This window comes from Mastomys coucha, chromosome X (genome assembly GCF_008632895.1).
Source record: "Mastomys coucha isolate ucsf_1 chromosome X, UCSF_Mcou_1, whole genome shotgun sequence".
Lineage (NCBI taxonomy): Eukaryota > Metazoa > Chordata > Mammalia > Rodentia > Muridae > Mastomys > Mastomys coucha.
Window position 1 is genome coordinate 107,974,317 of NC_045030.1, and position 12,078 is coordinate 107,986,394.

Sequence of the window (12,078 nt, forward strand, 5' to 3'; positions counted from 1 at the left end):
AATTCAGATAAATTGAAATCATGTAACTTTTCTCATCATAATGCAATAAAAGTTTTTTTAAAAAAAGAGGTGGTACATGCCTCACACTGCTTATGTGGCCAGGAACAAAGTACTGCATAACCTAGAGATATACAGTAGAATTAAACATGACTACTAAAATAAAGAAACATACAAATAAATGAAATCAATTAAATTATTCCTGATGATTTTGTATTATACTCACATAGATAGATGCCTTATCTAGTCATTATCAAAGAGGCTTCCTCTGGGAGCAGAGGAAAGCAGGTAGAAAGACCCTCAGTCAGACTTCATCAGTTTCCTCCCCTTGAAGCTTGGGGAACCCGGCAGAAGAAGAGAAGGAAACATTGTAGAACACCAAGAGAACATAGCCCATCCAGTCAACTAAGCAAGGCTCATATGGGCTCAGAGAGACTAAGAGGCAAGCACAGAGCCTGTCTGGTCAGTGCCAGGTCGTCCATATATGTTATGGCTGTTAGCTTGGTGTTTTGTGGGACTCCTGACTGTGAGAGTAGGGACATGTCTGACTCTTTTTCCTGCTCTTGATGCTATTCCTCCTATTGAGTTGCCTTGCCCAACTTCCAAATGAGGGTTTTGGGCATGTCTCACTGTATATTGTTTTGATGTGTTGTCTCTGGGAGTCTTGATCTTTTCTGAAGGGAAAATGAAGGTAATGGATCAGGGGAATGAACAGGTGGGGTAGAGCTGGGAAGAATGGAGGGAGGGGAAACTGTGATCATATTATATTGTATAAGATTGTATTTTCAATTTAAAAATGAGCAGAGATATTAAGACTGCCTTGTATATCACCCAAAAGAAAAGAAAGTTAATAGTGTCATGAAAAAGAATTACTCTCAGAGAAAGGTTTTGAATAGGTAAAAGAAAATTTAATATTGTTGATTCCTAGCTGCACAATAGCATCAAATACTTGTAATTATTATATTTAATTTTTTATTTTATAAAATGTTAATTTTGGTTATTAATTAAAATGAATATATTATATAAAATTTATTTTCTTAAAAGAAAAAAATTAGAAAAAATATAGATTAGTAAGATGATAGATATGTTAAATTATTTTAATAAACTTTAGTAAATCATTCTATCACATAGAGACAAAAACAGGCATACACATACACATACATATACACACACACAGAGAGAGAGAGAGAGAGAGAGAGAGAGAGAGAGAGAGAAACAGTCAGACACAGGAACAGAGAAAAACAGAGACACAACAATGTAAAAGATTATAATGCCAAAAAAAATGATTATAATGCCACATTATATTGAATGAGTTCTGGGTCAAGGCAGTAATTAGACAAAATTGTTAGAATAATTAGAATATCTATTATACTATATTTAGAATATAGAATTATATAGAATAAATATATGATATATTTAAAATAATATTAGATTAATAGGACAGTAATAAAGACAGAAATTAGGCTTCCTAGAATTCAATGAAAATGACTAAGAATATACAACATACACAAAATTGTGGGACACAAAGAAAAGAGGTGTAAGAGGAAAGTTTATAGCACAAAGTAACTTTGTAAAGAAATTAGAGAGATGTTATACTAGAAACATAACTATATACCTGAGAGCCCTAGAAGAAAAAAGAAGCAATCATAATCAAAAGGAGTAGACACAAGAAATAATCAAACTCAGGGGTGAAATCAATAAAATAGATACAAAGAGAACAATACAAAGAATCAGTGAAACAAATAGTTCATTTCTTTGAGAAAAATCAACATGATAAACAAACTCTTATCCAAACAAATACCCAAACTAACAAAATCAGAAACAGAAGGAGGATTGTAACGACACCCAGAAAATCCAAATTTTGCCATACTTCAAATACCTGTACTCCACAAATTTGGATAATCCAAAAGAAATGGAAATTTTTCTTGATAGATGTCACTTACCAAAGTTAAATCAAGATCAGATAAATGATTTAAATAGACCTAAGTAAATAGAAGCAGTCATTAAAAGTCTCCCAACCAGAGATAGAGAGATGGATCCATGGATAAGAGAGCATTGGCTACTCTTCTAGAGGACCTGGGCTAAATTCCCAGCACCCACATAGGAGTTCACACATATCTATAACTCCAGTTCCAAGTGATATGACAATCTCACACAGACATAAATGCAGACAAAACATCAATGCACATAAAAATAATTTAAAATCTCTGTTTTAGAGTTTCATTGCTGTGAAGAAATACCATGACCAAAGCAACTCTTATATAATGGAAAACAATTAATTGGGACTAGTGTACAAATTCAGAGGTTTAGTCCATTATCATCATGGTGGAAAGAATAGCAGTATGAAGCCAGACATGGTGCTTGAGGAGCTGTGAGTTCTATATCTTGATCTGAAGACAGCCAGAAGACACTCTTCTGCAAGCAGCTAGGAGGAGGCTCTCTTCCAAACTAGGCTGAGCCTGAGCACTAGGAGACCTCAAAGTCCACCTACATAGTGACACACCTCCTCCAACAAGGCTACACCTACTCCAACAAGACCATACTAATAGTTCCACTTTTCATGGGACAAGCACAGTTAAATCACCACATTCCACTCTCTGGCCCCCTATAGGCATGTTTAAACATATAAGTCTATAGGGGCCATTCTTAGCCAGAGCATAACATGAGATACATTTAAGCCAACTTCAAAAGTCTCCATAGGCTATCACAGTCTCAACTATGTTAAAAGTGAAAGTTCAAAATGTCTTCTGAGATTCATGCAATCTCTTAACTTTAATCCACTAAAAAATCAAAATCCAAAAGCACATCACATATGTTCAACATCACAGGATATATATTACCATTCTAAAACATCATAGTGAGGAAGTACTGTACCTCAAGACCAAAAGACAACTGGGCAAGCTCCAAACTCCATATTCATGTATGATGTCCATTTCCTTTCATTGTTGTTGACTGCATGAAACTTCTTTTTCTTGGACTAGTTCCACTCCCTGTTAGCAGTTGTTCTCTGTAGGTATCCTGTGGCTCTGGCACATCTAACAATTTTGGGGACTCTAAGACAACTTCAACATCACAGCTTCTTGTTCCAATGTCTGAGATCCACACATCTTCTCCAAAGCATATGGGTCAGTTCTCCACCTCTGCCCTCTTTTGCAGTCTAGACTCTGGTTTACTCCATTCCACTACTGCTGCTGTTCTTAGTGGTCATCCCATGGTACTGGCATCTCCAATATGCTGAGGTCCTGATGCAACTAGGCCACACCTACTGCAACAAGGGCACACGTCCTAACAGTGCTCCTTCCCACTGGACAAGCATATTCAAACCACCACAGTATCAAACAAACAAACAAAAACAAACAAAGGAACAAAACAGGGTCAGACCAGAAGGTTTTAGTGAAGAACTTTACCAGACTTTCAAAGAAGAGTTAATACTAATGCTCCTCAAACTACTCTACAAAATCTCACATGGCTGAGAAACACTTAAAGAAATGTTCAACATCCTTAGCCAAGAAGGAAATGCAAATCAAAGCAACTCTAAAATTCCATTTTACATAAGTCAGAAAGACTAAAATCAATAATACAAGTAACAGATCAGGCTGGCAGGGTTATGGAGCAAGTGGACCACTTCTCCATTGTTGTGGGAGTACAAACTTGTATAGCCACATTGGAAACCAATATTAATTTCTCAGAAAGTTGGAAATTGACATATCTCAAGACCCAGCCTATCCCTGAGCATATACTAAAAAGATGCTCTGTCCTATCACAAGGTGACTTGCTCAACTATGTTTATAGCAGCTATTTATAATAGCTAGAAACTGGAAAGAACCTAGATGTCCCTCAGTCAAAAAAATGGATACACAGGGATGGGAAGATGAAGGCTCAGTTGGAGGAACAATGGAGGGAAAAAGTACTGGTTCTGTGAAGGTTCTATGCCCCAATGTAGGGGAATGCCAGGGCCAGGAAGTGGGAGAGGGTGAGTTGGTAAGCAGGGGGAAGGGTAAGGAATAGGTGTTTTTCAGAGGGAAACCAGGAAAGGAGATATCATTTGAAATGTAAATAAAGAAAATATCTAATGAAAAATAAATAAAAGAACTGAAGAAGTTAATCACCAAAAAAAAACAAACAATGTAATAAAAATATGGGGTAAAGAACTAAACTGAGAGTTCAGAACAGAGGAATCTCAAATGGCTGAGAAGTACTTAAAGAAATGTTCAAAGTCCTTAGTGATCAGAGAAATGCAAATCAAAATGACCCTGAGATTCCACCTTACACCAATCAGAATGGCTAAGATCAAAACCTCAGGTGAGAGCACATGTTGGAGAGGATGTGGAGAAATAAGAATGATCCTGTATTGATGGTGGGATTGCAAACTGGTACAACCACTCTGGAAATTAATCTGGAGTTTCCCCAGAAAATTGGAAATTGATCTACCTGAAGACCCTGCTATACCACTTTTAAAGCCTCCACAAATATTTAATTGTAGAAGTACATGCCTTTTTTCTGTATTTACTAGAGTGATCATATGATTTAATTCTTTATTATAATTTATATATTGTGTTACAATTATTGATTTATATATACTGAACAATTTTTGTATTCATGAGTTAAAATAAAGTCGATTGTGGTTCATGAAAAAAAAAGTACATGCGTTGAGTAGTAACTATTGGATGTTATGGGGTAAAATAAGAAATGTTATAAGCAGTACCAAATGTAATACATCCTCATTTTTTTCTAATTGTGACAGTATGAGGGAAGTCAGTCCAAAGCACCTATAGATAATATACAATAAATAAAAGTGACATATTCATAGATATAGAAAAAAACTCAACTAAATTCACTCTGAGATACATAGAAAGCAAGAGAATATAAAGGAAACACAAAGAAAAATTTTTAACTATAGCAACAAGAGAAGACAAGCTTGGGTAAAGAATCTTTCTAAGAAGATCTGCTCCTAATTCATCTCTAACAGGATGTTCTTGTACAAAGCTTGCCCTCAAAGGCAATTACTTCACATAATGACAAGTATCTTCCCAGCAGTGTAAAATGCAACACAGAAACAAAAGAATTATGAAACTGAAGGCAATATGGCTCCTCAAATGATTCATAATTCTTTAATAACTTAATCAAAAGATATGGGAATGGATGAAATAATGTAAAATAATCTAAAACTATTACTTTAAAAATGGTTGAGGATATAAATAGATGAATAAAGGGGAAAGGTCATTTTTTTAGACAAGATATTCAACTGAGAGTCTGAGAAATAAGCCAGAAATAATTGCAAATATAATATAGAGCACACATAGAAGACTTGGGAACTGATGAGAGAGTTGACAGATTCCTGCATTCAGAAAGCAATATAAAGGTAATCATAGCCATCATGTTCATAATGACTGTCTTTGTCATTGTTTTACTGTTGTGAAGAGACATCATGACCAAGGCAACTCTTATAAAGGGAAACATTTAATTGGGCCTGGTTTACAAGGTCAGAGGTTCAGTCCAGCATCATCATAGAGAGAAGCATTGTGGCATACCAGCAGACATAGTGCTAGAGAAAGAGCAGAGAGTTCTAAGTGCAGACAGCAGGAAGAGAGAGACACTGGGCTTCACTTTAGCTTCTGAAACCTCAAACTCCAACCCTAGTGACACACTACCTCCAATAAGGCCACATATAATCTTCTAGTAGTGCCACTCCTTGATGACTAAGCATTAAAATATATGAACCTATACAGGTATCATTTTTGTTCAAACCATGATATTTCACTCCCTGGCCCCATAGGCTTGCTGCCATATTATAATACAAAATGCATTTAGTCTAATTTCAAAAGTCCTTTAGTCTCTTACCCTCTCATAACTGCTTAAAACTCTAAAGTTCAAAGTCTCTTCTGAGACTCTAAGCATTCTCTTACTATAATGCCCTATAAAACCAAAAACAAAAAGCAAACCATATAATCCAACAAAGCCACATCTCCTAATCTTTTCAAATAATGTCACTCCCTATGAGTCTGTGGGAGCCATTTTCATTCAAACAACTGCAATAACTTGAGCACAATCGAAAGACTATAAATTCAAATTGGAGACATGTAGTTAGAAATGAAGATACAGACAAAAAATAAAAATCTATTCAATAAATATATTAGGAGTAAATCTTCAAGATTTAGAGGATGAATTATAAATCCAAGTGTAAGAGGTATTTAAACATGTATATAACAAGGCTATTAAAGAATCTATTCATGTAACATTATACATAAAATGCCTAGAGTATAGAACAAAGAAATACTACTGAAAGGAGGCAGATAGAATTGCCAAGTTAAAGAAAATCTAATAAAATTACATCATATATATTAGCATAAACCCTGAAGGACAGAATATCAAAGTTAAGACTTAAAAAAAAAAATAACTTGCCAACCAGGATTAGTAAACTGACCAAAATTATCCTTCAAAAAAACAGTTATTCCAGGATGATACAATCTAGGACTACTGTACTAATTGTCTTCATTAGAGTTATTACTGCTGTGATAAAATACCCCACACCAAAAGCAAGTTGGGGAGGAAAGGGCTTATTTGGCTTATACTTCAAGATCATAGTACATTGCTGAAGGAATTCAGGGTGGGAACTCAAACATGACAGGAATCTTGAGGCCAGAACTGATGCAGAGGCCATGGAGGAGTACTGCTTACTGGCTTGCTCCTCAAGGTTTGTTAAATCTCCTTTCTCATAGAACCCAGGATCACCAGCCCAGGGGTGGCCCTATCCACAATGGACTGGGCCCTCCTAATTGCCACCAGCCAAATCTTATGGCAACATTTTCTCAACTGAGCCTACCTCTTCTCCAATAACTTCAGCTTGTGTCAAGTTGTTATAAACTACCAAGCACACTAGTGTTGCACAGGATACACAAAAAAGGACACAAAAACATTGAGAGTAGACTATTCAAGTAAGAGTACCTTACTAGTATCATGGATAAACAAAGGATAATAGGGAAGGAGTCAAGCATTATCTCTTCAAACCAGCAAACGTAAGAGAAAAAGAATAAATATATTTATACATTTTGTTGATGACATGTTATTAGACATGGCCTTAATTCCACAACTAATGGATACAGACTACAATATTGGGGTCCTTTAGGTATATGCCAAGAAGTGCTATCGCTAGGCCATATCATAGATAGTTCCTCAACCATATTTATTGATGCTCTATTCACAATTGCTAGGAAATGAAAAAAAAAAGTGAAATATCCTTCAACTGATGAATGGGTAATTAAAATGTGGTACCTACAAACTATGAAATACTAAGCTTGAAAAAAATTAAATCATGAAATTTTCAGGTAAATGGATGAACCTGAAACAATATTAAATTGAGTGAAGTTACTCAGACTCAGAAGAGCAAATGCTACATATTATGTCTCATCTGTGGATCTAAGCTCTGAGTCTTTAGATGTGAAAATATAATCTGGAGAAATGATAGAATGCAGGAAAATAAGAAGGGATTATTGTGGTGGGTAGCTGTAGAAAAAGTGTTAGTAGAACACAAGTGTTAAAAATGAGGAAAAGAAGTGTGGTACCCTTAACAACAGAGAAGATAAGGAAAATGCAGGCGAACACTGGGAATGTGAGGTAATAACAATAAGCATGCTTTTGTAAGCCCTACAGAAACATTTTATGCACATACTTAAAATACATTGTTTTCAAAACACACACACAGAACAGTCCCCTACAAGTGCTATGAATCACTGCTGGGTATGAAATCTCTCCCAAAGTTTCCAGTTGGAGGAATACAAGACTCTCCCAAAACAATATGAGTTATTGCTATACCTTTGATTGACCTCAGAACTCAAAACAAGACCCCTTTTCTCAGGACACAAGACCCTTTAGATATACAAATTAGGAGAAGTGAACTGTGACTGTCCTGGAAGCCTCCTCCCTGAGAACTGGCTACAATAATAGGTGTTTATACACACTGCCATAGGAGAGTAATATGTACTCCTGCCTATCTGTAAAGCCTATGAGCCAAAACAATGACCGATACAGTAAAAACAAACAAACAAACAAACTCAAATGGTGCAATAATGGCACCTTTATCATGGGGTAACACACAACTGCATAACTGGACTTAGGGTGTAATTACTTAATTCACTCAATAGGGAGTAATTCAAGCCTGATACAGTAAATTTAGTCAACTACCCATGAATGGAGAGATTATGGACCCTAAAGGAGAACATACCACTGCCATTTCCTTAAACAAATGCAATCTCTGTGTTTTAAAATGTAGCCATATACTCTGGGATAAGTGTAACTCTCATTCTTAATCATAGAAGTAGTTTTACGCAATAGATTGTAGACAAATGCAAATATCCATAACATCAAAGTGCAGAGAATGATTTTCTATGCAATGCCAAAGTCCAATTAATTTGACTCAAATGCAACCCCCACACCCAAGCTTCAGGAAATATTGTGGAAGAGTGGACAGAAATATTGTCAGAGACAGAACCAAGATGTCTGTTGGATATTATTCCTCAGATATAACAAAGAAGTTGTGCCAATGAATGGTCAAAAACAAGGTTGCCTAAACAAGACCCATAAAATTATATCAGATGACATACCAATGTGGCTTGGGAGAATTACACAATTATTAGATGAAAAGTTTCAGAGCATCAATAGTCACTAGAAGGAAGACAATTAGTTTCTTTCAGAGATGAGCTCCCACATAGGTTGTCCAAACCCAATAGGCCATCCGTAGTCACATGTGCATAAGAGCAAAGCTAAATGGAATTGGTAGATATTACATATATGTATCTATTCACTTGGCAAGAATTAACCTGATGGAAAAAGGCACCAACAGACACAAAGGATAAAAATGATACTCTAAATAAATATAATTCAAATTAATCAGGAGTAGCTGTATTAATAAGAAACTAAGAACATACCAAGCCAATTTTTCAAAAGAGATAAAGAATTTCACTACATATCTAAAAAGAGAAAATTCATCAAGAGGATAACAAAATTGAGTATATATTCAGTGAATTCTGGTGCACCAAATTCATAAAATTACTACTACCAGAGATAGAAGGACAAATGTGTCCAGATAAAATAATAGTAGTGGTCATCAATGCTTTTCCTGAATCAACACATCAATCATAAAAACAAAAGTTAATAAATAAATTTTAGAGTTAAATTGAACTATAGACCAGATGGACTTCAAAAGTATGTGCAAAATAATCCACCCAACATGTGTGGGATACATGTTTTCAACAGTCTGTGGAATTTTATCCAAAATAGATATTTTAGGCATGTCAGCTGGAGTTGTCACTATCCAGGTCTTGTTTAGCAAAAATATATAACTGAAATACTTTTAATTCTTTATATTGTAATATTTTCATGACTTGTTTCTTGGATATATTCAGAGAACAAAATAGTATCTTTCATATATCAAACTCTGATTCACATAATATACAGCATATAATACCATTATGTTAAGCCAGGAACCTCCATCTAAATTTCATTTCTATGTATACCATGAAAAGTTAGTCAATATTATGTATGTGCATAAGCAAGACTCATGTCAATATGTCAACATGTTAATTAAACCCAATTCAATTTTATGTATCTTTTACTAGTACCATTCATTCCTATACATTTTCTATAGATTTTTGTCCTGCAGTTCAGGGAAAATTCAGAAAGAAAGCTAGAATGAGTAAAAGAAGATCATATGCATTGTCAATACAGATAGTATAGTAATACAGCTGATATAAGAATATTGCTATTCAATTTTACTAAACTTGGTTAATGAGAACAAATAATTTTGAGCCAATAGACATATAAGTAAGATTTGTAATTTTTCTCAGATTTCCCCAGAGGTATATGCTCAGGATAGAATGGCTCTTCAAATTTGGCAATCTATAATAAACTATACACTCTATAATATAGCAGCTCTGAGTTTCTAAAACAATGAACAGATTTCAGCTAATTATTTTCATTGGCCAAGTCAGTGGTTTTTAATCTTTGAGCCTTCCTCAGAGTCTACATGATGAGCTCAAATAGGCATCATATATACCTCTAGTCTTGTCAACATCTAATTAGTCAAATAGTGAAGAGTTATACCAAATGAGAGTATTCAGTTTATATCCATTATTGAGAAGTTTGACTGAGGAGCAACCAGCTCTCCTAAACTTTGATTCCAGAAGATTAGGAGAACAAAAGTCTATCTCTGGTATCTATGATAATGTAAATACATATATCATATGAATATGTTTACCTGAGTTGATTTTATCTCTTGTACATGAAACCAAATCTTTCATATTATTATCTATGCATATCTCATTTATTTTCTACATTTACTTCCCGTGGCTATAAGGTACTATACATTTGATAACTATGAAACAATAGAAATGAAGTTTTTTACAGTTCACAATTATTCATGGTCACCTTCATTTATAGGCAAGGAGAAAATTTGTTCCTTACTTTGTACAACTTCTTGTTTTGTGGGCCAACTCCTACAATCTTGCTTTCATATTCTCATCATCCCCTCCCCTGTGTCCCTCCTTGTATTATCTCCTGTTTTTCTTTCTCACATAAGAGGACTTAAAATGGTATGCAGCACTCAACTTGGTAATCCAAGATAACACCCTAATTTCAAGAGCTTTAGCTTAATACTTTTAGCAAAGATGTTTTGTCAAATAATGGGACATTTATAAGATCAGATAATTAAGATGTGGGATCACATAGTATTCTTTATTCCACCTTCTTTATTTTCCATGATGCTTAGGATTTGGAAGAGGTGCAATTTGTGTCAAAGGAGAATATTGAGGAACCATCATTTCAATAATAATATAAGGATTAATTCATTGAACAAGCATTGTAAAATGAAGTTCTTTGTGTTATCTCAAATAAGCAGACCCCTTAAATTTATGGCAAGATGCTTTCCTTAAGAAGACAGTGAAACTCACATGTCATATAGTAAAATATTTCAAAACTTTGATTTCATAAAATTTATCTAAAGAAATCTTCTGAGGTTGTTATTTTTTCATCTGGAAAAATATATACTCATAATGCAAGCATAACCTTTTAGAGAATATTTCACAGTTATAAATTTTTAATAAAGATATAGAAAAAAAGCAAAAACGAAAGGTTTTTTTATAGAAAATAAAAACACACACACATACACAAAAAAGTGGTGGGCAGATACAAGTACTACGGTCTGAAATGAAATTGACATTGCTAAAGTTACTGATAAAAGGGGAGTTTTAAAGAAAAACTGTAATTTTGAGCAAACTGGGCATTTTGATGAAATGTATGTTTATGTAAAATTAGAACCCAGTTAAAAAATTTTATGAAATGTAAATTAAGTAGATAATAAATGAAGATACTATGTAAGTATTCAAAGAATCACATGCACAAATGAAAACTGTGTGTCACATAAAATTGTTATTAAATTCTATAAATACATATAAACTAATACCAACTCTTCATAAATAATTTCAGAACCTGAGTGATGCATGTACATATAAAGAAAGTTATGTGCCAACAACCTTTATGAACACAGATACAAACATCTTAGATAGTACACTAGCAAACAAAATCCAGGCAAAATGCTAATTACACACCATTACAAAATGAGATATAAAAGGGATGAAATGTCTAATGTCAGAAAAGCAACTAAAAGAGCATTAAGAAAAAAAAACATATGCAATTATCTGAATAGAGGCAAAAATCTTTGATAAACCCATATATGCATATAAGAATGGATTTTTAAATGCTATATATCCATAAAATTAAATATCAGGTCATAAAAATATATACAAAAGCTGTAATAAAGGTGAACCTTAAACCCATTATGCTAATAACAAAAACCTTTTCCAAAAGACCACATGTTATATTATGCAGAAATTTCTAGTGACATTTGACAATTTGGAGAAAGGTGATTCTCAGATTATTCTAGGTTTATGACTACGGGAAAGTGAAAAAGAAAGGGCAGTACTAGTTAAAAAATATTGGGGTTGGCTTTGGTTTATTTTTGAGATAATAAAAATTTTCAAAATTCATTCCAATCATAAAGTCCTATATACTGAAAATCATTGAACCAGA